General features: G+C 39.9%; 1 protein-coding gene across 2 annotated transcripts in view; it reads left to right on the top strand.

Annotated features, from left to right (window-relative positions):
* The first annotated feature begins 10,010 nt into the window (after positions 1-10,010).
* The window catches only part of PPARG (peroxisome proliferator activated receptor gamma), a 146,103-nt gene continuing 130,813 nt past the window's right edge, over positions 10,011-25,300 (top strand). The window contains exon 1 of one of the 2 annotated variants that reach the window (XM_031663127.1): positions 10,011-10,344. The gene's annotated coding sequence lies outside the window, so the exon portion shown is untranslated. Of the gene's footprint in view, positions 10,345-20,802; positions 22,510-25,300 lie in introns of those variants that run through there. The other variant, XM_031663128.1, reaches the window with a different exon arrangement.

The raw sequence follows: 25,300 nt of genomic DNA, 5'->3' as shown, positions 1-25,300 counted from the left end.
GCTCTCCTGAAGGCCCTGGCAACAAAAAGTCTGCAGGCAGCTTGGCTCACATCCTTACCCTCGGGCATTTAAGAAATAGGCACAGGGAAAGGGAAGTTATATTACTGAACAATCACAGTGGGAACAGCCTATCTGAAATCACTCTGTTAGGAAGCCTTGGTCTTGAGCATTCCCAGTCCTCAGACTCTGCTCAAAATATAAATTATGTATCAACAGTAGGTATTCAATGCATCAAGAGCCAAACTGGCACATGGGTCCAAATGTCCAAAACAGTTTTTTGTTAATAAAAACAGAAAAGTATGTGGCTACCTAAGTAATGCAAAAATTAGCAGCTGGGGACTTAACTAAGGGAATATTAATCAATGTTGTAGGCATATAAAATTGTAAATACAATTTTTTTTTTTTTTTTTTTTTTTGAGATGGAGTCTCGCTCTTGTTGCCCAGGCTGGAGTGCAGTAGCATGATCTCGGCTCACCATAAACTCTGCCTCTTGGGTTCAAGCGATTCTCCTGCCTCAGCCTCCTGAGTAGCTGGAATTACAGGCATGCGCCACCTCACCCGGCTAAATTTTTTGTATTTTTAGTAGAGACGGGTTTCTCCATGTTGGTCAGGCTGGTCTCGAACTTCTGACCTCAGGTGATCTGCCCGCCTTGGCCTCCCAAAGTGCTGGGATTACAGGCGTGAGCCACCACACCTGGCCTCTTTTTTTTCTTTTTTTTAATTTTTATTTTTTCAGACGGAGTCTGTCTCTGTCATCCAGGCTGGAGTGCAGTGGCACAATCTCAGCTCACTGCAATCCCCGCCTTTCAGGTTCAAGCGATTCCTGTGCCTCAGCCTCACCCTCCAGAGTAGCTGGGACTACAGCCTCAGCCTCAGCCTCCCGAGTAGCTGGGACTACTGTACCTCAGCCTGCTGAGTAGCTGGGACTAAAAGTGCGCACCACCACGCACAGCTAATTTTTGTATTTTTAGTAAAGATGAGGTTTCACCATGTTGGCCAGGCTGGTCTTGAACTCCTGACCTCAAGTGATATGCCTGCCTCCGCCTCCCAAAGTGCTGGAATTTACAGATGTGAGCCACCACGCTCAGCCGAAAATACAACTTCTAATGGTGATTGAATTGATGACATCACCATTATTTCAATAATACAAATTTATTGAGAGCTGTTTGCTAGGTGCTAGTCACTTGCCATGCGCTAGGTGCTAAGGTGACAATAGTGAATTTAAAAATCTCTGCCTTCTTGGAATTACCTTCTAGTGTGGGAAGGCAGACAATGTACACGTAAAAGTTAAACAAACATATAATTTCAGGCAATGATAACTCATATGACAAAATATAAAGCTATTAAGAGTATGAAGAATGACAGTGATGGAAGACTCTTAGGTGGCAACATTTGAATTATTTCCTTAAGAGTAGGCTTGGGTTTACAAGCTAGTCACTCAGCAATCAATCATTCAACAAACATTGATTGTCCGCTTATATGGTTTCAGGCACTGTAGTACAGTGAGTCCTGGGCATAAAAAGATTAATCAACCGTGGCTTCTGCTGTCAGGGCATTTACATCTTAGTGAGGGAAGATAGACATTTCCACAGCAATCTATATAGACCAGTGCAGAAGCACAGAGGAACAAAGTGACTTCCCAGTAAAGTCTTCCGGAAGCTATTCTGAAGAGAGAAACGCAGCAGAGGTGGAAGATGAGGGCCACGTGTTGCTTCCCAATATATAAACAAACAAGGGGTCAAGGAAGGTGCAAGAAAGTGACTGCCCCCCAGGGATCTGCCAACCCAGGCCCCACCCAGTTATCCCAAAGCTTACGGGACCCAGCCCTGCTGTAATCTGTTCTTGGCACAGACACGCTTTGTGTTGTTTGTTTTTTTTCAGTAACTGAGACTACCCTATCTTTCCCCAGGTCTAGATTCCTTGAGCATTTCTTAGCCTGAGCATGCTTATGTCCTTAGGTCCTCCGGAAGCTGTAGCGTGCACACAAGAGTCCTCTTAGCAATTAACACACTTTACAACTCAACCATGATAGACGTTAAGGGTTGAAAATATTTCAGTAGAGAAACTTTTCTGATAAATCCAAACTCTCCCAGAGCAAATTATTCTGACCAACGTTTAAACAGAAGACTTATAAAAACAACATTTAACAGAGTTTGAAGGTTTTATGATGAAATGCATTGTCTGGGATTTCCTCCAGAACTGTAGAGCAGGGAGGGATGTGGGTGAGGGTACAGATGAAACGAGATTGCCTAGGGTACGCCATCGGGTTAGGGTATGTCGGGGGTTCACTAGACTATTCTGCCTACTTTTATATAGTCTAGTGTTTTCCATAATAAAAAGTTTTTGGTTTTGTGTTTAGTTTTATAAGACAAAGCAGAATCTATAAATTCACACAAGTGTCCTGAGAAAACCATGTTAACGCAGAAATCTCAGGTTCACAGCTGTTTCGAAGTCTACCCACTAGACTCACGATTTTTTTCATATGCAAAAAAGAGAGTAGAATGTCCATGCAGACCGATAACTAAAGAGGAAACATATATTTTTAAAGATTTTAACATCCAAACTGTGTTTTAATATTAATGAGTGACTATTTCAGATTAGTGAGTGACTAGTAGTAAAAGTATTCTCAATGCTTTCATCCAGATGGTAAGTAACATTTATTGAGTTCCTACTGGGAGCCTGATTTGGTAATTCCTCCTGTTATCTCACTGATGAGATTAAGAGAATATATATGTGTATATTCTTTGCATTCTAATTGTGTGTGTGTGTGTGTATATATATATATTCCTATTTTAGAGACCCTGTCTCTAAAATATATATATACATACACTCACATCTGTGAATATATATAAATACATATAAAAATGTGTGTGTGTGTGTGTGTGTGTGTATTTTAGAGACAGGGTCTTGCTCTGTCGCCCAGCCTGGAGTACAGTGGCACCATCACAGTTCACTGTAGCCTCAGAGTCCTGGCCTGAGAATATATTATATTGCCATTTTGCAGATGAGGAAACTAAGCCTCAGAGAGGTTGAATCTCCTGTTCAAAGTCACAATGAGCAGAAATAAAGGTCGGGGCTCTTTCCTTTACACCAGCACTTGATTAAAACAGAATTCTTTCTTCAGAAAGGAGAAGACAACTAGAAAGTAGGACTTGCCCCTCCAAGAAAATTATGAGTTCCCGTCGTCCTAACTTCTACTCAATTGGCTTCCTGCCTCTTGATACTTAGAGGATAATCTGATACCCAAAGTAGGTCCATTTTTAGGGGGAAAAGTGGAGAAAAATTGAGAAAGCAGGACAAATGGCTCTTTTTTTATTCCCTGAAAACCAAAATCACTTTTGAACGTTTCAAATGTGTCTTAAGCTATTAAAATCTTAAAATGTAAATAGTCTAACTCAAAACTGTTGAAATTACCAAGTGAAATCTCTCTGAAATTAAATGTCATCATTAATTTCATAGGCGTTTCCAAATTATAAAAAATAAAATAAAATGTTTTCAAAAATAGATGAGTTATTCAAAAATGGGTTATTTCATTCAGTGCTTTTAAGAGAGTGTTATTATATTTCTTTCCATTTAAAAAAATTACCTAGAGGAAAGCTCTAAGTTGGTGTATTAAGAGAAAAAATGACTAATTTGGCTATATTCTCCGTGGGTTTTTTTCTTTTCTTTTTTTTTTTTTTTTTCGGTGTTATCTCACCTCTGTTGCCCAGGCTGGAGTGCAGTGGTATGATCTTGGCTCACTGCAATCTCTGCCTCCCAGGTTCAAGCGATTCTCCTGCCTCAGCCTCACAAATAGCTGGGATTACAGGTGCATGCCACCACGCCCAGCTAATTTTTGTATTTTCAGTAGAGAGATGGGGTTTCACCATGTTGGCCAGGCTGTTCATGAACTCCTGACCTCAAGTGATCCGCCCACCTTGGCCTACCAAAGTGCTGGGATTACAGGCATGAGCCACTGCGCCTGGCCTCTCTGTGGGTTTTTTGAACCAATACATAGCTATATTATATTTTTGATTTGAATATAATCAAGATCAATACTTTCACTAAAATGTCCCAGAAATTTTTATTTACTTATAGGCAACCATTCAAAATAGAAATAGAATGCTGAATGAAGCAGAGGGGTACAGTATATGAGAAGATCAAGCAATTTTAAGTTAGAAGAAAAGGCTGTAAACCTGGCTTTCGTCCTTAAGACCTTGTAAGAGATGAGCAAGTTATTTTGTGAAGGGCAACATTGGAGGAGGCAGAACAAACAGAGGAGGAGAAAAGGACCTTAATAAAATTCAAAGTAAAATTGGGAGGTTGTGGGTAAAATTTCATAACTAGATGTAAAAATCACAAGTGGGAACATGTCAGAGTCATTCAAAAAGTAGATACATTTGTGGAAGTGTGTGTGTGTGCCTATGTGTATGTTTAACCTGCCTGGCATGTTGAACTGGTTATGATTTTTGAAATTTTAAATTAAGATCTTCTAAATCTCCTGGGAATTTAAAATGCTTAAAGATTGATAAATGGTGTCTCAGATAAAGAGAAGGAGCAAATGTCAGTGCTACGATTATACACAGCTACTGTAAATGAGTGGCTTGATTGCTTGACTGCAAATACAGCACACTAATTTTCCTAAACTCAATCTGCAAAATGGTTACGTGTCACTATTCCCAATGCCCAGTTTTGCCGAACACTTGGATAATAAAGAAAAATTTTTGCTATGATTTTAAATTTTTCCCTTAAGAAGTGGCATAACACTACTATAAAGTATCTGAGGTCTGTCCAGTGAGACTAGTTTAAATATAGTTGGAGTAAAATGGAAATCAATTCAGTTATGATAAACTTCTATTTCTAGACTTGCACTCTCTTCTTAATATAATAAACATAGTATGCAATTCTAAACCTGGGAACAAAGTCCTCTTTATTGAAAGAAGAGTAAATATGTCTGCAAATCTCAAATGAGATAAACAACTAAGCATTAATTGCAAAAAATAAAAAATAAAAGTCCCACGGGACCAAACACCAATATTTGGAAGGAGTCTTTGTGGTTTGGGAAAATTGAAACAGGCACAGTCTTTTGTCTCTAGGAACCCCATATGGATCGCACTGCCTGTGTGCAAAGTTGCAGGGTGGGGACCATGTGCTGTTTATCATTTTATTCCCGGCACTTAGCAGAGGGCCTGGCACAAAATAAGCACTCAATAAAATGCTTGTGGAAAGAAAGAATTCTACAGCTATAGTTTATACAGTGTTTTTCCAACTTTAAAAGATATGGCCCACAGTAAAAATCACATTTTATACCAACTCCTGGTACACTCAGATACACACACATGCATAACACAAAAGTTATGAAACAGCACTTTCTTTAATACAGTAGGTGTGTTCTGATTATTTCTGTCCTTTTTGCTTGACTAAAAAATACTGGTTATGACTGAATAAATAGATTTTATAACCTACTAATAGATCAAGATTTGCAATTTGAAAAGTAGACATATTATTTCAGTTTACATTACTTAACTTCTTACATTTATACACTTCACTACCCATAGGTCTCCTTAAAAAAAAAAATCACAAAATTTTTGATCCAGAGGGAATTTAGAAAATATTCAGCTCAACTCTAAAGTTTTGCACCACTTATGAGTTCACTGTTGTGGGGTTCCCCTTAGTCACCGCTACTGAATTATGGGAATTTTCCCACCAAAAAACAGATTGGCCACCATCTCACATCATATACAAAATTTAACTCAACATGAATTTAAAACCTAAAGGTAAGAACTAAACCTTTAAAACTCTTAAAATAAATATTAGGAGCAAATTTCATGACTTTGGGTTAGTCACCAATACGACACCAAAAGAAAAAACAGGTAAACTGGACTTCATCAAAATTAAAAACTCAAATGACAACATCAAGAAAGTAAAAAGAACCAAGCACGGTGGTGGCATCTGCCTGTAATTCCAGCTATTCAGGAGGCTGAGGCAGGAAGATCACTTGAGCCCTAAAGTTTAAGACCAACCTAGGCAACATAGCGAGACCTCAGTTTTAAAAAAATAAATAAATAATTTTTTAAAAATGTAAAAAGACAACTTACAGCCTGGGAGAATATATTGGCAGATCATGTATCTGATTAGAGACTTGTATATAGAATATATAAATAAATAACCCTTACAACTCAACAATAGAAAGAAAAACAATCCAATTTAAAAACAGGGAAAGGATTTAAGTAGACTTTTCTTCAAAAAAGATAAATGGCCAATGAACACATGAAAAGACGCTCAACAGGATAGTCACTAGGGCAATGCAAATCAAAACTATGAGATACCAGCTCGGGCAACATAGTGAGACTCCGTCTCTACAAAAGAATACAAAAATTAGGTGTGGTGGCACGCACCTGTAGTCCCAGCCACTTGGGAGGCTGAGGTGGGAGGATTGCTTTAGCCCAGGAATTCGAGGCTGCAGTGAACTGTGATTGCACCACTGCACTCCAGCCTGGGTGACAAAGCAATACCTTCTCTCAAAACAAACAAACAAAACCCCATGAGCTATCACTTCATACCCTTTAGGTTGGCTAAAATTAAAAAGACTATAGCAAGTGTTGACAAGGATGTGGAAAAACTGGAATCCTGACACATGGCTGGTGGGACTGTAAAATGGTGTGACCACTTTGGAAAACAGACTGGCAGTTCCTCAAAAACATCTAGTTACCTTGTGATCCTGCAGTTCTGTCCCTAGGTATATACTCACGAGAAATAAAAACATATGTCCACAAGTAACCTTGTACATGAATGCTCACAGCAGCATTATTCATAATAGCCCATAAAAATAGAAACAAGCTATATTCATCAATTCATGGGATGAATAAACAAAATGTGGTATATCTGTATAATGGAATATTGACCATAAAAAGGAATGAAATATTAATATGAGCTATAACATGGATGAGCCTCACAAATACTATGCTAAGTGAAAGAAAAAAGTCACAATGGACTTCATATGATATGATTCTATTTATATGAATTGTCCAGAATAGGAATGACTGTTAATGGAGAGGAGGTTCCTTTTTGGAGTGATAAAAATGTTCTAAGGGTAGATTTGGTGATGATGGCACAACTCTGTCAATAAGCTAAAACTCATTGAATTGTACGTTTTATTTATTTATTTATTTTTGAGATGGAGTCTTGCTCTGGTGCCCAGGCTGAAGTGCAGTGGCACAATCTTGGCTTGTAACCTCTGCCTCCCAGGTTCAAGCGATTCTACTGCCTCAGCCTCCCGAGTAACTGAGATTACAGGCGTGTGCCACTACGCCCGGCTAATTTTTACATTTCTTAGTAGAGACGGAGTTTCACCATGTTGGCCAGGCTGGTCTTGAACTCCAGACCTCAAGTGATCCACCTGCCTTGGCCTCCCAAAATGCTGGGATTATATGCGTGAGCCACCATACCCGGCCTGAATTGTACATTTTACTTGTATGGTATTTAAATTTTAGATTATGTTAATTATTCCTCAATAAAGCTGTAATTTTAAAAAGCAGGCTGGGCGCAGTGGTTGGTGCCTGTCATCCCAGCACTTTGGGAAGCCGAGGCAGAAGGATCACTTGAGCCCAGGAGTTTCAGACTAGTCTAGGCAACATATCAAGACACCGTCTCTATTAAAAATAAAAATTTAAAAAAAATTAGCCAGGCGTGGTGGTGTGCACCTGTAGTCCCTGCTACTTGGAAGACTGGGGTGGGAGGATCCCTCGAGCCCGGGAAGTCGAGGCTTAAGTGAGCCGTGATTACGCCACTGCACTCCAGCCTGGGAGGCACAGCAACACCCTGTCTCATAGAAGGAAGAAAGAAAGAAAAGAAAAAGAAAGGAAGAAAGACCAAAAAAAGCAGATTGGAACTCTGAAATGAACAAGAAGTAGGACGCACGCCGCACTTCCACCTGAGCGTAGACTGTGGATCCCCGTCAACCTAACTACCTAAATCACAGGCTAAGAAATGGTCTTTCAGTGGTCAGTCCCTGTAAGATCTGTGACTCGCAGCTTCTTATCTTAGGGGCTGTGGAGGAAGGACATGAGTCTGTTGATTTAATTTCTGAATCTTTTCCCTTGTGATACCCATCCTTACAAAACTTTGCTCCAACCACAAACGAGGACCTTCTGTACCACAGAAGGTGTGTAACCACAATGAAGCTAGAAAGAAATGGAGAGTACCCCAGCATATAGTCCATAAGCTTCCTGAAGTGGGGGGCCTCAGGCATCGCTGCCTCCCCAAAGAGGGTCAGTCCCAGAACAGTATGCTCCAGAAATACGACTGGAAAAAGGGAAAGAGGAGCCCCAAGTCCAGGAGACCAGCGGCTTTCTGAACACGCACCTGCCAACCCACTTTGGACAGGTCATGATGGAGAGTGTGGCAGGAAAAGAAACGGTCACTATCTACCTAACACATGATAAACTGTTTCTTATGTCTCACGTCCCCACTCGGTCCCACCCATGTTTTCTGAGTCCCTCGGTGTCAGAAACACTGCTAAGAAATTTAAGAAATTCTGTTAATGAGTTTAAGAAATGTTTTTAATGATTAAAACTCAGTGACTTGTGAAGAACCATGTAACTTACAAATGCAAGAAACTCTGAAAGTGTGCAGTACCACCGGGTCAGAAGAGAAAACCGAGGGACCCGAAATACGCTTTAATTAAATTTTCTTTAAAAATGTCACTGGAAAGAACATCTTGGGAAGACAGCCTGGCTGACCGCCGTGTGAAGGGCAAGCCACTCTGGCCGAGAGGAAGCCCCACACCTAGGCTCTCCCCAAACCGGCCCCTGCCGGTGCATCCCCCTGATCTTCGGGTCCCTCCTTCGAAATGGGACCCTCTCTGGGCCGCCTCCCAGCGGTGGTAGCGGGAGCAAACGACACCAGGTAGCTGGCACCGCGCAGAGCGGACGCGGGAAAGCCGGTGGCTCCCGCCGCGGGCTGTGCGCGGGCGGCGGCCGAGCCGGGGCCGCTCCCTCCCTGCCGCGCGCCGCCGCCGCCGCCGCCCCCGCTCCCACCCCATCCCACCCCAGCCGGCGCCCGCGCGCCCGCCCGCGCGGGCCCGGCTCGGCCCGGCCAGCTCCGCCGCAGGCGGCCAGGCCCACGCAGGCCGACCCGAGCCGCGGCACCGCCGCCTGGGGCGCTCGGGTCGGCCTCGGGGACACCGGGGCGAGGGGGCGCCACGCCGCCGCGGCCGCAGATCCGTCCGGGTGCCCGCGGCGCTCAGGACCCGGCTGCTGGCAGGCGGGGAGCCTCGGGAAGGGGGCGCGCGGAGGGCCGGGGCCGAGAGTCTGGGGCCCGGGTCAGAGGGAACGGGAACTGATGGGGTCCCAGACGGATGAGAGCTCGGGAGAAGGGGGTCTTGGCTGAGGGATCCGGGGCTGAGGCAGCGTCATGGTCCAGGAGGACCCAGACTGACGGGTCGCGGGCGGGCGGGTCACGGGTGACCGGGTGAAGGGGTCCTGGGCTGAGGGCACCCGGGCTGTGGGTCGCGTCTACCAGAGCGCGCACTAGGGGCGGAGGGTGCGGGCAGCTCGAGAGGCGCGGGGATAGAGAGCCGTGGCCGGTGTTGACTTGAGTGGACGCGAGCCGGTGAGTCCCGGCTTCCAGGACAGCCCCCCTCGGGAGAGCGCCGGGTGGGCGCGGAGCCGGAGACACGGGGACCTCCGCGTTCCCGGCAGAGGTGCGCAGGCGGCGGGGGCCGCTCCGGGGTAACTTTGGAGCAGGGTGTCTGGACCCGGGGAAGCGAAGATCCTCGTGTGTGCGTCCGTCTTGAGGCCGCGCTGCACCCCTGCTGAGGAAGAGGGGACGTCCCGTTCGCTCTCCAGAGCCCAGGGGCGACCGCCGCGCGGGGACCGCGGGACAGTTCAGCGAGGGGAGCGCTTGGGGCTGGCCAGGCCCCGTGCCCGGACGCGTTGTTCTGGCCCAGCGCCCGGCGGAGGGACTGGGGACGGGGACTGGGTTCCTCCATGCCTCGGCGGATGGAGCGCGCAGCCTGGACCCCCAGCGGCACCGCGGGGGGCTGGAAAGGCGAAGTAGCTGCGTTGTGGGCTCCTGCACGTTCCAGGCGCTGACCAGTCCTCTTGGGAGCCTAACTGAGGGGGGTAGAGGCAGCAGAAGTTAACAGAAATCTCAGGTCCCTCGTTGTTGGTGGAAGGTGGGTGTGTAGTCGTGGTACTTTACGCCTCGGTGTTTAGGGAGGAGCCTAAGGTAAGGAGTCAGAAACGGGGAGTAACCGAGCTGCGGCTTTTATATAAGGTCAGTGGTAGGTAAGGAAGGGGCCTTTACCTCTGCTGGTGACAAGAAGGCTGCATTTCTGCATTCTGCTTAATTCCCTTTCCTTAGGTGAGTTGGCTCACTCTCATTGCATTTTGTTGGAATGTGTTGGTGATAGGTCCGAAATTTGCAAAGTTATAGTATCCTTATGTCATTATTATTATTATTTTGCAGTGCTCTTGTTTTATAAGAATCCAAGTCACTTGGGTCGTAGGCTAACGGTTGTAAAAAATAGTGTCATTGTTATAAAAGATACCCAGTTAAAAATAGTCGTCTGTCATCAAGAAACTAGAGTTTTTCTTCTTTTCCTTGCAAGATTAGGGACAAAATGTAAAGTTTATTTGTGTACATTATCATTTGGATATAAAACCAGACAAAATGATAAACTGAGTTGTATAATACCTATTCCTGGAAAAAACTCTGATTTTGAAGTACATTATTTTAGCCCCAACTGTTTCTGTCATTCGTGAGACAAATAGTTCACTGGAGTTATTAAGAGAACAATCAATAAATCACTCTTTAAAAGGACCTGGGCAAATCTTCGACAGGTTTCGGATATTTAATGGCAGGCTTTCTGTCTGTAGCTAAGTGATTGATTGCTGACTGAGAACAGAACCAACTGATGGTGCTAGGTGATTTAGAAAACCTTTCTGGTATAGGGACTGGCATGGACATTCACTGTGGCTTTTCTCTTAAAGAAATACCTTCCACTCTTAGGGGAGTTTGACAGAAAACACTCATAGATGCTACCAGTTAGCATTTGGAGTAATATATGAAAACATTCTGTTCAAGTTTTAAAGTAATTTTTCTGAAGTATATTTTCAGTCAGATTCACTTTGGAATCAAATACAGTACCATAATATTCACTTTAATATACGAAACTTTAAAGGTAATGTCTCAGCCAAAAAATGAAGTGTTACAAAACTATCCATTTTTGTCTTCTGTGTACTTCACGTAATTTTTCTCCCCGATTTAAATTATATGATATTTGATAGTTAACTTGCTAATAATTATGTCTTAAATTAAAAGATCTTTGAATCAACTGGTGGCCATCTCAGTCTTTTAAAACTCACTTAAAGGAAAAAAAACACTAATGATTTTTTTTAAAAAAATCAAAAACTTTTTTGATATTTACAAGTTTGTTTCCAGTTTTTAAACAATAACTGCTGTAAAACCATGGCATCAGTGAGGTATAAAGTTTTGTAGAATCCTAGGCTTTTTAGATGTTGTTTTCACATTAAAAAGAATATAATTTCTTTTTAAAATTAAAACTAAAATGTCCACCGGCATCATATTTTTTATTGAACTTAGGTGCTTTGAAAATGTTTTTGCAATTGCTATTTTTAATGATAAAATATAATATTTTCTTTGAAGCACTAGTTTCCTAAATGTTCATTTTTCATATGTTTCAGAACTAGTTTTTTAAAAATTCTAGATTATGCTTTAAAAAATTGCAAATTTCTAAATTCCTATGACATTTAAAATGTATACAAGAGAAAAGGTGTGACATGAGGAATATGAATTAGAAATGGATTACTGATGGTCATAGCGAATTGTTTTTAATCAATGTTATATAAATATAAACAAATACTTATTTTCCTTCTTCTGAAATTGACAATAAGGATGTTTGCCACTAACCTTAAGTATCAAGATAATCATATGCATGAAAGCTGTGTAAAAGGCACAACCGTGGAACATATACAAGTATTAATAATACATTTCATTTAGTTTTCAGAATGTAAAATCGTTATTAATAATGAGGCTTTCATGAAGTAGGAAAATATGTTAAAATGATATTTTCTGAACGTTTCACACATTCTGGCCCACACTTTCACTTCTTTCTTAGCATCTATATATTCCCAATGCATAGGACAGAGTTGGTCATTCTAATTGTGGGTGTCTTTCTGTTGGATTCATTGTCACTTGCACTTGGAAATACAATATGTCATTAGGTGTGGCAAATGTACTGGAAGAAGTTTTTGGTCTCATAGGATTCCACTAAATAAATATTAGCTGTAGAGGATTTTTAAAAACTCACTAATAGAGAAAACTTGGTGAAGTCACTAGTCTGTAAGCGTAAACGTATGCGCCCCCCACAACTGAATTTCTAACTTGCTTATTTTTCCTGGTAGATCTCCACTTTGCTTACTCTCTCTCTTAACATCCAAAAGCAACAAAAAGCGCAGTGATTTTAATTGCTTACAAAGGTCCTTTGAAATGGATCTAATTTGACTCCACAAAAGAATAGTAAGAGTTGTGAACAACCATCTTGCAAGTGTAGATATCTCTAGTGAATCAACTGAGTTAGTTTCATAGTGTTCTAGATCAAAAATTTAGATTTAAGATTATTCGAAATCTTCTTGGAAGTTCTTACTGTTTGCGTTTTCTCACAATACACAGGTAGATTAGGAGGAGTTATGTAGTATATGTTTTAAAACTGTTATTAATGCACTTAAAGTAGGTTCTTCGGAGGAAATCTATTCAAATACAATAGGCCATGTTTTTGGGAAAACTTTTGTAGATGTTTAGATAATATCTGTCACCAATAATAGTATATGCTTAAATTATTTTGTAAAAACAGACTTACGTATTTTAAATATTTCTCTTCAACAATAAGTACACATCAATATTTTAATACCGAGAATTTAATTCAGAGTATGACTGTTTACATTTTCAGCTGTTTCAATTATTATAGCTTAGGCAAGTTCTTTATCCTTTCTAACTCAATTTCGTCATCTTTGAAACAGGGAAAGTGTTGCAGCTATTATTGCTTGCTTTTTTGCTATGATTTTAAGGCTTTATGAGCAAACCCATGTATCTTAAATGATATGACCATGACCCTGAATTGAATTGAGCTGATATTCTGAAGAGAACCTTCATGAATATCTATGTCATAGCTAACTCTTTTACCAATGTTAATAGTTTACTCTAGTTCAAACTTCAATAACTTTGAGATTATTAAGATTGAAGATCATGCTTCTCATGTGGTGATCAATTTATAAACCATTTCTGGGAATATTTTATTATCATTCAATTTAAAATTGTACTTTCCATTCCCTGATGACTTTGGACAAAAATCAGCATAGTAATTATTTTTATTCCAGCTTTGCGAGTCCTGTGTAGACCCTCTTATGTTAACATTGTACATCTGATGCATCTAGAAGGCACAGATTGTGTGCTTTTATTTGATAAAGTTCTAGTCTTTGCATATTTTTATGGCACACCATGTGAATTCTTAACGTATATTCCCCAGGGACAAGTTCATTTTGTAATGAGGCCTAGGATCCATCAAATCAGAAGACAGTTTAGTGTCAAAACTTACAAGACTAAATAGTGACTTGTGCTTGTCATTAAAATGGGCCTCTTTCAACAAGCACTCACCAAAAAATCGTGTTTTAGTGGCTTGAAAGGTTCAGATGTCTCCTAATAACCCACCTATTTGCTAGTAGGGAGTAAGTGGAAAAACTTATAATTAGTTGTGCACCATCCAAATAATAAATTTTAAATTCTTCATGTGAATTTTTGATATATATTGTTGTGAAGTGTCTCCTACTTAAGAAAGTAAGGGACTTGGACTGAATATGCCAAACAGGAGGCCTCTGCAAGCAGTGTCTCGGTGATGGGAAGATACTGGTAACAGCACACAGGGTGATGCAGTGAAGAGGCTTGTGTGCATGGGACTAGGGACTGAGGATTGTTGGAGAGGACTTCTCCCACCATCTCTGGACCCCGAACTGCACAGTGAACTGTCAAGCCACTCTGCCTGCTGCAGTGTGAAGCTACAAAGCCCAAGTAGGGACTTCACTAAAAGGATGCGGAGGCGAAGGCAAAGAAAGGCTCAAACTGGTGCGTGTAGGTGGGCCGAGTATCCCTGTCGGGTAGTGGGGAGCCGTGTTGTCTTCCAGTGCCTTAATCCTACAGTGTAGGCTTTCTCAGAGTCATTGCCATACCTCCAACTGTTCAGTGGCCAGGCTGTTCTCAACTTGAAAATGTTTTGTGGGACAGTGCCATGAATTTTTTTTCCTACTGCGATTTTTTAGATATAAAGGAATTGAATCCATTAAGTGGAGATTTTAAACCTTCCAGTCGGGATTTAAATTAGATCGTGTAAGTTCAGTTCAGTTGGATTCAATATCTGTTTAGGAAGCATTTTTATTCCACTTCATTGACTTTAGAAAATAAATTCATTGCTTGGTTTTAACTATGTCACTATTTTTAAAAAAACACCACTTTAATTTGTAGACTCATCTGAGAGGATTATAATGCGTGGATAAGACATATTGAGACAGATTATCTGACCTTCTGAGAAGGGTTCAGATTAGCATAAACGTGGGGTGAGAAGTCCTTCATAGTTTGCCACAGATAAGGAGAAGGTAGATATGAGGGAGGTAGAGAAATAGGGAAATACCGTGAGTAGGAATGTACCAGATCTGTGTATGCTCAACTCCCACAATCAGCAGGTTGCATGATTACTGTGTATAGTCTTAAAATACAAGGTTGATTTCTAAGAATTTACCCTGCTTCTTGGTGACATCATAGGACATCTCAGTTTGCCACTTAGCACTGTTATTCTCTCTAGCTCTATACTAAAGAAGATAATTTGGGAAAGGGAATGGAAAGAGGTTACGTTTTCATCCTATATGTTTAAGGAGTAAGTCTTCCTTTATATCGAGGGCAGTGGAGAAACTTAACTGTCAAACTGTTCGAGTGCAAAGATGAAGTTCTGAAAGGAACTTCCTAACCTTGACCACACCCCTCTGGCTGTCATTCACCCCTTAAAATGTCTTTGAATTTGAATGTCTTTGAATTCAAGTTTAAAATGTTTTTGAAGTTGAAAGTTTTGGGTCTACTTTTAAAATGCCAAAGTTCCTAGCGGGGTTAGTTCACTAAACCACTATCAGCAAAAATGTGAAAGGCTAGTTGCTTGTTTCTTTGCTACCTGAAAACAAGGCCTTTAAGGAGTAGAAAACAGATTTGAAGTTTGAAAGAGGGGTTTAGGAGAGGGAAAAATAAAGTTAATGCATGTCCCAGTTTCCTCATAAGCCAGACATGGTGAAACAAAATAGGAAAATAACCATTTGGAATAGCAGTGATAGAAAAAGATATATTTACCCATCATTTTTTTTCTCTGAGTCAAGACAAGTCACAGATCTTCCTTGAACCATTTTTGACCTCAAAACAGTTATTCTGAAACATCAATTAACCTAAGAAATGTTATCACAGTTCAAGTTATGAGCTAGTATTATCTTAATGTAATTAAATATCTGAATATTATCACTTCATTATATCTTGTATTTCCTCTGTGATGTTAGACAAATTATGTGGTCTCTTCATGAGTCAACTCTTACAGGCTTTAAAAGTAGCTTCCTAATAGATTGAAATGAGAAGAACTTTTCAATCACTTCAGAAAATAATGTGCCAAAGTAGTATAAATAATGCTTAATCCTTTGGCAGATCCACAGATCATAAAATATCATACATGCGCCAGTCGCAGTGGCTCACAGCTGTAATCCCAGCACTTTGGGAGGCAGAGGCAGGTGGATCACCTGAGGTCAGGAGTTCGAGACCAACCTAACCAACGTGGAGAAACCCCGCCTCTACTAAAAATACAAATGAGCTGGGCATGGTGGCACATGCCTTTAATCTCAGCTACTTAGGAAGCCGAGGCAGGAGAATCGCTTGAACCCAGGAGGTGGAGGTTGCAGTGAGCGGAAATCACGCCATTGCACTCCAGCCTGGGCAACAAGAGTGAAACTCTGTCTCAAAAAAATAATAATTATATATAGTTAATTTTATTTTTGCTGAAAATAGTATGGCAAGCCAGTGCATCTCTGTTAGAAACAGAAACTTAGTAGCCACCTCAAAAGCAAGGTCATAATTCTGTGAATCAGCTAATAGGTGGTATTTAGCAGTTAGGTATGGGCTACCCTTGTGCCTCATGACTAATCACATTGCTTACTCGTCATGCATTTTTTACAAAGTCTTGCTAAAGTCTGTGAATCTAAAACAGAGAATCCCAAAGTGTTCCTCACTAAATGTTATTCTTTTCCATCAGTTGATAATTACCTATGTAAACAAGCTTTTGACTGCATCTAGAAAAGCACCTATATAAATTCTTTCTTCTGTTTTATATGGTGGATAAAGTTTATAAAGGAAAACAAACATAAGAATGATGTCAATATAAATGAAGTAGAAACTTCAAAAATCATTTGCATATGTCAAGTATAATCCAGAAGAGTAAAGAAAATACCCAGGCATTTGGCAATGTAGGATTACTACATGTTTTCTTAAAGAATTTGGAACTGATTAGAAGCATCCTGATTTTATTTAAAAGCAATATAATGTATTTGTACACTTTGTTTTCAAGAAGGTTCAAAAAACATTTTTTTTTTTTTTTTTTTTTTTGAGATGGAGTTTCGCTCTTCTTGCCCAGGCTGGAGTACAGTGGTGCCATCTTGACTCACTGCAACCTCCGCCTCCCAGGTTCAAGCGATTCTCCTGCCTCAGCCTCCCAAGTAGCTGGGATTACAGGCGCCCACCACCACGCCTGGCTAATTTTTTGTATTTTTATTAGAGACGGGGTTTCACCATGTTGGCCAGGCTGGTCTCGAACTCCTGACCTCAGGGGAACCACCTGCCTCGGCCTCCTAAAGTGCTGGGATTACAGGCATGAGCCACTGTGCCAGGCGAAGAAGGCTAATATTGGGTGACTTTTAGGACTAGAGCAGTTCGATGTCTGCAAAAATCTGGATACCAGTTTCTTGAAGGCAGGTACTGACTGGATTCTATTCCAGTGTATAGCACAATGCTTAGTAGGCACTTAAATGTTCTATAAAGAAGAAAGAGCTGGTCGTGGCGCACACCTGTAATCCCAGCACTTTGGAAGGCTGAGGCAGGCAGATTACTTGAGGCCAGGAGTTTGAGACCAACCTGGCCAACATGGCAGAACCCCGTCTCTACTATAAATACAAAAATTAGCTGGGCATGGTGGCACACACCTGTAATCCCAGCTACTTGGGTGACTGAGACAGGAGAATCGCTTGAACCCGGTAGGTGGAGTTTGCAGTGAGTTGAGAAGATTGTGCCACTGCACTCCAGACTGGATGACAGAGCAAGACTTTGTCTCAAAAAAAAAAAAAAAAAAAAAAGAATAAAGAATTAGTCTAAGACAATGGTTCTTCAAATGTGGTCCTGGGATTGTGAGCATCCTATGGCAGCTTGTTAGAAATGCAATTTCTTGGACCCCATCCCAGACCTGGGGTGGGCCTAGCAATCTGTGTTTTAGGGACTCTGCTTTATATGCTCTTTGGGAACTCTTGATCCAAGATGATTCTTGCACCCCACCTGATAGTGTGGGGCCCATTTGTTAGTGTGCTTTGGATGATTTCTAGTAGGCCTTACCCTTGCTTATGGTTAAGTCCTTTGCCCTATCTCTCTCCATTCATAGGATCTCTTGGAACCATCCTATAAAATTACCCCCACTGGCTTATCATTTATTACTTAGAAAAGCTCAGTGGTGTTGTCAATAAGCTTTTGTCAAGAGGCGAGCCGGCTCACTAATTAGACCTTGCAACACTGGTTCTTTTTAGCTTAGCATGGCTGCTTAGGAATCCCGAGTCTCCGCGTCAAAGACTACAGCTTCAAAGACTGGATTTTATAAAATCACAGAGGATGATCGGCCCTAGAGGACTGGTTCATGTTAAACAGATTTACAAGATATAGATTTGTAAACCTCAATTACAGTTTAATAATAGTAGAAAATACTCCCTTCCTAGTGATTGTTGATAATAGTTTTTTTTTTATTTTAAAATTCTGTAATTTCAAGGATTAAAGAGATTTATACTCATATATATCTGATGTCACTAAGATTTAGTTCAGGCCACTTAGAAAGCATTGGGCAATGTTTTGTAACTTTTGGGACTTTTCCCAAAGGGCTGGAGGATATAGGAAAAGCCATATACACAAAGAGTTTCATAAAAGCATTGTTATAAGAACCCATATTTGGAAGTAACTTAAATATCCAACAGTAGGGAAATAGTTAAGTAAATTATGGTATAATCAATAGGTACAATATTATGCAATTATAATGACAATTTAGAAACTACTCACAACTCTGAAAAATATTTAAAAAGTAGAAAAAAAAGAGTATGTGAACTATTGATTGGAACCTTACAAAAATGTATGTATATGAAAAAGTCTGGAAGAGAATATACAAAAGTGATAATAGTTATATTAAAGTAGTGAGATATGGAGGGCTTTCTGTTTGTTTTTATATTTTTCTATCTTTCCCAAAGTTTATTCAGTAATATAAATTACTTCTATAATTAAAAGCATACATTTATAGATTTTTTTTCTTTTTGGTGTGTCTGTGCTTCTGATCAATAAAGATCAAGGCAATACATGATTTTTTCCTATTATACCCAAAATTTATTTTACATTAAATTTTATTTCACATATTGGACTTCCCTGTACATTTTACTTGCCTAGTCTCCATTTGGCATGGGGAAAGAAACCCATCACTTTTATGGCCTCTTAATGTTCTCAGCCATACGTAAGGTTTAATTTGGTTGATTTGTTTGGGTCCATGATCTACTTGATCTTTAGCATATGCTGGCAAATAGAGCTTTTAAAAAATAGTTTCCAGAGTTACTTTCTTTTAAAGCCCTTCTCTCTTGATTATTTTTTCTAATTTTTTTCTGTTATGTTCCTTTATTTTCTAAAATTGAATGACCTCATGATAGAGTTATCCAGTTTTCCAGCTCCTGACAGAATGTTGCGCTTATTATAAATAGCAGCTGATGCAGATGCACGCAAAGGTAAACTGTTACAAATGGTCATTATGAGCCCTTGATATAATTTGTGATAATAATTTTAAAAATAAAAAGAAATGTAAAATTGCAAGCGAGTAGAGGTTTCCTAAAATCGGTGTGAACATTGTGAAAGTTATATATATGTATAGACACACACACACACACACACACACATATACAGAGTAATAGCCTTTGAATGAATTCTTTTTTCATCTTTTCTGTTGCATTGTCCTAGAAATCCCAAAGGAGAAAGTTAAGTGGTTTTGCCTTTTACAGAGGTTACAGATTACATTTTTCTTGTCACTTTCTTTGGGACTTCTTTTGTGAAACTTGTGGCATGTCCTAGAATAATCTTTATTTTAAAGTTTTAAAAGCTTTTTAGAAATTTCATATCAGTGTTATAAATATTTATTCTGTATGCCTCCCTAGTTTGGGATGATTTCATCCTTAATGATAAGCCAAGACAAACTTCAGCTAACAATATTTAGTTTATAGATCTTAGAATGTGTTTATGGGTAAAATAAACTCGATGTGATGATACCTTAGAGAATAGATCTACTGAGACTGATGCTTTTTATTTTTGTATTTTATTGATTGATTGATTGATTGATTGATTGAGACAGGGTCTTACTCTGTCACCCAGGCTGGAGTGCAGTGGTACCATCATGGATCACTGCAGGCTCAACTTCCTGGGCTTAAGTGAGCCTCCCACCTCAGCCTCCCAAGTAGCTGGGACTACAGGTGTGAGCCACTACACCCAGCTAATTTTTATATTTTTTGTAGAAACAGGGGTTTGCCATATTGCCAGGCTGGTCTTGAACTCATAGGCCCAAGCAGTCCTCTGGCCTCTGCCTCCCAAAGTGCTGGGATTATGGGCGTGAGCCACGCGCCCAGCCTGAAGCTTTTTTTAAATGTAGATTTATTCGACAAATGTCTATTGAGTCCCTACTTTGTGCCAAGAGCTGTTTCAGATAAGGAGGGTAAAGCATGAACAGACAGACAAATCCCATTCCTCCTTGAGTTTACGATTATTGTTATCTAGATTTAACGAGAACATTTTCAGTGGGAATGACAGTGACTAAGAGGGGGTGAATGGGCCTGTGCCTTGTAACTAGATGGCATTGCTAGGCACCATGAATTCAGGTGGCTCTCTCTGAGTTTAGTATAGGGTATGGGGAAGAAAATCTGTGTCCTTGAATATTTTTTCCTAGCTCTCTTACTATCCTGTTATCTTAGGTTATATTGCATACATTATATATTGTATATTATGCATAATATATTTATAATTTATTTCTGTCTCAGTAATGGAGTTATTCCAAAGGAGGTAAGAATGAATCCTTTGCTAATAAGTTATTACTTTCCTTGAAAATCCAAATGACAAGAGGATTATTCACTTTGCAGAAGGATTATTTATGTTTTCACAGTAGATTTAAGTGGTTAATATCCAAGTGAATTTAATTTATAAATAAATTAATTAATTTTAAAAAATTATTTACCCCTAACAAAATGTAAAACAAAGTTCATGGAGAATGTCCCATTAACATCAAAAAAACTTTTTTTCTTGGGAGATAAAGTTGGCTGCTTTCTCTTTAAAAGGCCATTACAAACTTTTACAAGCTTAGAATATAATATTTGAGTAAAAGGAGACTCAGATTCTATTTTAAACAACCAAATTATTTTGATCAAATTACTTATTATAGCTATTTTCAGTTTCTGTATTCACAAACTGTTTACTATTTCAGTTCTGTTTTCAAGTTGACAGAAAATATCGTATTGATCGCTTAGAAATAAATTCTGAACCACATGAAGTTTTTGGGAAAAAATGATGAGGAAAGTCAGTTTTGATGGACGTTATGTAAAATTAAGTAGAATTAATTCTTTCATATATACAGGGCCATGAAATGTTAACAGTGTAACTCAATACAGAGGTAACCAAAACCTTCAAATTTTGCAAATTTCAACAGAGTTAATTTATTTGGTTCTATAAACATTTACCAAATGACCACTCATTAAATCTGCCCACCTATAATCATGACCTTATAAAATGGTGAGACATAGCAGTATCTGGCACTGGGTACACAAATTACCACGGCTCAATAAAAGCTGAGAAAATGACTAAGTGATTGAACACAGCACATTGCCGTGGTTGTGTCTTTAAGTCATTCATGTAATTCATGCTGTGTACTCGACTTAGCCTTCTGTGTGATCTTTGATCTTAACTAAGCACAATACAGCCACAATTAATTTCTTTTTATTGTGAACATTAAAATTTTTAATGTCAGATTGACTTTCTTTGTCATATATCTTGTGTATGAAATATTTATCCTGGTCCCAGCTTTTTTTTTTTCATTCTCAAAGGAGGTGAAACCAGCTTTTGAATTCAGAAAATGCAAATATTAATATAAGCCTAAGTAAAACGTAACTAGAAATCAGATCTACTCTGAAATGGAATCTGATATATTCCATGTTCTGTGTTACACATGTTTGCTGATTATTTGCTATTGTGTCTTACAATTTTCATGGGAAAATTCCATGTACCAAGCAAAATTGTTAGTTCTTAGAGGATAGGAATGTGTATCGTAGTTCTTATTCTGTTTACCTTGCTGTGCACTGTATACCTTCCCTAATTCCCAGCCAGCAGCACAGGAAACTGGGTGCACTATATACACTTTATTAATACTTTTCAACTCGATTTTATTTTGAGGACAAGTGTGTGCTTTTTCAATATCACTTGTATGGGATTCTCCACAATCTTAGGGAATTTCCTAAACTACTCTTTAAAATATTAATTCCTATTTTATGTATTGTTTTTATGATACATAATGATATGGAACTAATGCCAGGAGAAATTTCCATTTTGTTATTCAAAAGCAGGCAAAATGGGATATGAAAGGGAAAAATGTTAATTATAGACTTCAACATTCTATGTTGGACCTTGTAGTTGTTCTGGTCAGAAGAACAGGTTTTTTAATGGCCTGAGGACCAGAGTATTGTTTTGCATTCTTGTTTGGAAACCTTCAGTGGCAACTGTAACAAACTCTGCTTAATACCACAGTTGGAGAAAAGTTTACAGTAATGCCCAGTACAAAATGTTATTCAGACTTACTACTCATGCGTAAAATGAAACTGGTTTTCTTCTTAAACTTCATTCAATGTTAGATAAAACACTATCAAGTTTTGGCCTCATTTGTGTATAAGATGTCATTTAATTCAGTTGCTCAGCTAGTTCATATATGAATCACAAGTATTATCATCACAATTATTTAACAGTTAATCTCCTTTTACAAGGTAGATATGTGTTAATGAGCAACCTCAAAATACCAAAGAAACTGCTTTACATATACAAGCAAAGCAAATAGATGGAGTGACATCTCTGGACACCCACTCTTCTTGATAGGCCTTCATCTGTGGGTGTAAAATGAAGGTAAGAGTCTGCTCACTAAAGATCAATGCAAGGAACTTCCATGCTCTCCACCCTTGGGCAACCTGCCATTCTCCTTCTGCCACCACACCTGTTCAGCTACTAGGGCAAAGAAGTGCCCTGCTAGACACAAGCAGATGCTTCTCTTACTGAGAGAAGATAATATAAGGAAGGATAAAGAACTGAAACAGGTTTGAGGCTTTCTCTTATTCATCATCTAGACTTCAGTTCTCTTGATTTATTATTCCTTCATATATTGCCAGACACAAAGAGTTGCACATGTGTTCAAGTTGGTTCTGGGCACAAAGGGAGATACCAGAGCTTCTGTAGCTAGGAGCTTATCATCTACATGAGCCAAGAAGGGGTAATGTTGAAACTGGTAACTAACAATTCACAGCAGTATTAAGGGCCGAAATAAGTAAAGGGAGAAAACAAATGCTATGGAAATTCAGAGAAGGCTAAGATCAGTGTGGAGTGGAGGGCACAGCCAGGTAAAGCCTCATAGAGAAAGTGGGAATTGAACTAAACTTCAGAAACTCAGGGATTGACAGGTTAGCCTCACGAAAAATACTAAAAACAGTACAGAAAAAGAAACAAGAAGGGAATTAAAGGATGATTCCATTTGTACAAAATATCCCGAGTAGGTACATCCATAGAGATAGGAAGCAGATGAGTTGCCAGGGGCTGAAGAGAAAGGAAAGGGGGAGTGTCTGCTTAATGGGTACAGGATTTCCTTTGGAGGTGATGAACATGTTTTGGAACTACACAGAGGTGATGATTGCACAGCTTTAAGAATTACTAAATACCACTGGATTGTACACTTCATAAATACATTTTAAATTGTGAATTTTACCTCAAATTAAGAAAAAAAAAGTTCCTGGTTTGAGGTAGCCAAAAGAGAAAATAATTTCCGGTATAAGAAAACAAAGCCTGGAATAGCGAATAAGCATAGAGTTAGGGGAAGGTTTGCAGAGATTAACCAGTTTGAAGTGGAGAGTGCATGGATGTGGTTAGTGAGAAACATGGTTGGAAGTGTAGATTTTAGGCCAGATGATAAAGGGTCTGGAATGCAGGAGAAGGAGTGTGGGTTTTATCTCATAAGGAACGGGGAGATTCCATATCTTAAGAAGAGGGGTGAGATGATTGAATCAGAAGATTGATTTGGCAGTAGCATGCAGGGAAAGCAGTCAGGAGGAGGAACGGGGAGATTCCATATCTTAAGAAGAGGGGTGAGATGATTGAATCAGAAGATTGATTTGGCAGTAGCATGCAGGGAAAGCAGTCAGGAGGCTGCTGCAAAATCTGGACATACCGTGAGGAGGGCCTGTGAGAGTGAAGTGGAAGGACAGATGTAGACGATGCTCTGAAGCAGAGAGTGGTGCTCAAAGTGTGGTCTGTGGCTTGATGCTGCCCCACAAGTGTTAGTTACGGACCTGGCACATGGTAAAGATAGATTTGAAGGTAAGCCTTTAAAACTTTAATATTATTATGATATTCAAGCACATAATTTTGCATTTCATAGCAATATCCACAGTGGGTGTAAGAGACAAGAAACTTCCTTCATCCCAGAGTTAGAAGACCACCGCCCTAAAGGATGAATGAGTGGGGTTGATGACTGACTGCTGTAGGGCAGTCTTTTTTTTTTTTGGAGATGGAGCCTCACTCTGTCACCCAGGCTAGAGTGCAGTGGCACAATCTTGGCTCACTGAAACCTCTGCCTCTGGATTCAAGCGCTTCTCCTGCCTTACCCTCGTGAGTAGCTGGGATTACAGGCATGCACCACCACACCCAGCTAGGTTTTAAAAGTATTTTTAATAGAGATGGGGTTTTGCCATGTTAGCCAGGCTGGTTTTGAACTCCTGACCTCAAGTGATCTGCCCGCCTCAACATCCCAAAGTGCTGGGATTGCAGGTGTGAGCCACCGTGCCTGGCCAGGCAGTCATGTTTTATGGCTCCTTTATAATGTCCCACCCCTTGTGCTAGACACTGGGACCGGGGCAGTAGGCAAGATGGACTGGCACCTTCTCTTGTGGAGCTCACCGTTACATAAATAATCCTCCTTCTTTTTCAAAGGATTGCTAGAAATTAAAGGGAGGTCTAGTTCAGCTCAGCATAAGGAAAGCATTCTAATAACTACAGCTGTCCCACAGTGGGAAAGGATGATTTGTGAGAAAGTGAGTGCTTTGTCATTGGACATATTTGTGTAGAGTCTGAATCATCTCTCAAGACGTCTTGCTTTGGCGGGAGAAATGGACTAGGTAACTTATAAGGTCTTGTGTAACCCTAAGGTGCCATGATTCCCTATTCTCTAATATGAACTTAGTAGGACGTATTTTCTTCATGATTGGCTGTATCGAAACATCAGATACTAAGTTTCTGTCTGTTTCTGTTAGCACTTGTAATTATGTTTACCTAAATTTGCATGCAGATTCAATTTTGAATTTATCTGTACAGTTAGTTCCACAGTTCTTTTTAAAGCAAGTACTATTCTCTAATGCTTTCTCAGACACTTATTTCCAACTTTAATATTTATAGTAAGTTCCTCTTTCACGTGATGTGTGTCACAAGTCATGCAAATTTCTGCAGAAGTGAGTTACATAAATTGCAGTCAAGCTGCCCACCTGTAAATCATTCGTTCTTGCCCCCATGATGTCATGTTGTGGTTGAACAAGACCAGGCGTGACCACTTGAGGATGTCTTTGGGATGTCATTTTAACTGGGTGAAATAACTTTTATTGTTCAACTTATGTGACTAGTTACTGCAAATGTCAAACTGTTATGTTTAACAGCTAGA

Source organism: Papio anubis, chromosome 2, assembly GCF_008728515.1.
Source record: "Papio anubis isolate 15944 chromosome 2, Panubis1.0, whole genome shotgun sequence".
In the NCBI taxonomy this organism is placed as follows: Eukaryota; Metazoa; Chordata; class Mammalia; order Primates; family Cercopithecidae; genus Papio; species Papio anubis.
The sequence above is the reverse complement of the archived record's forward strand: the minus strand, read 5'-3'. Positions and strand labels throughout refer to the sequence as shown.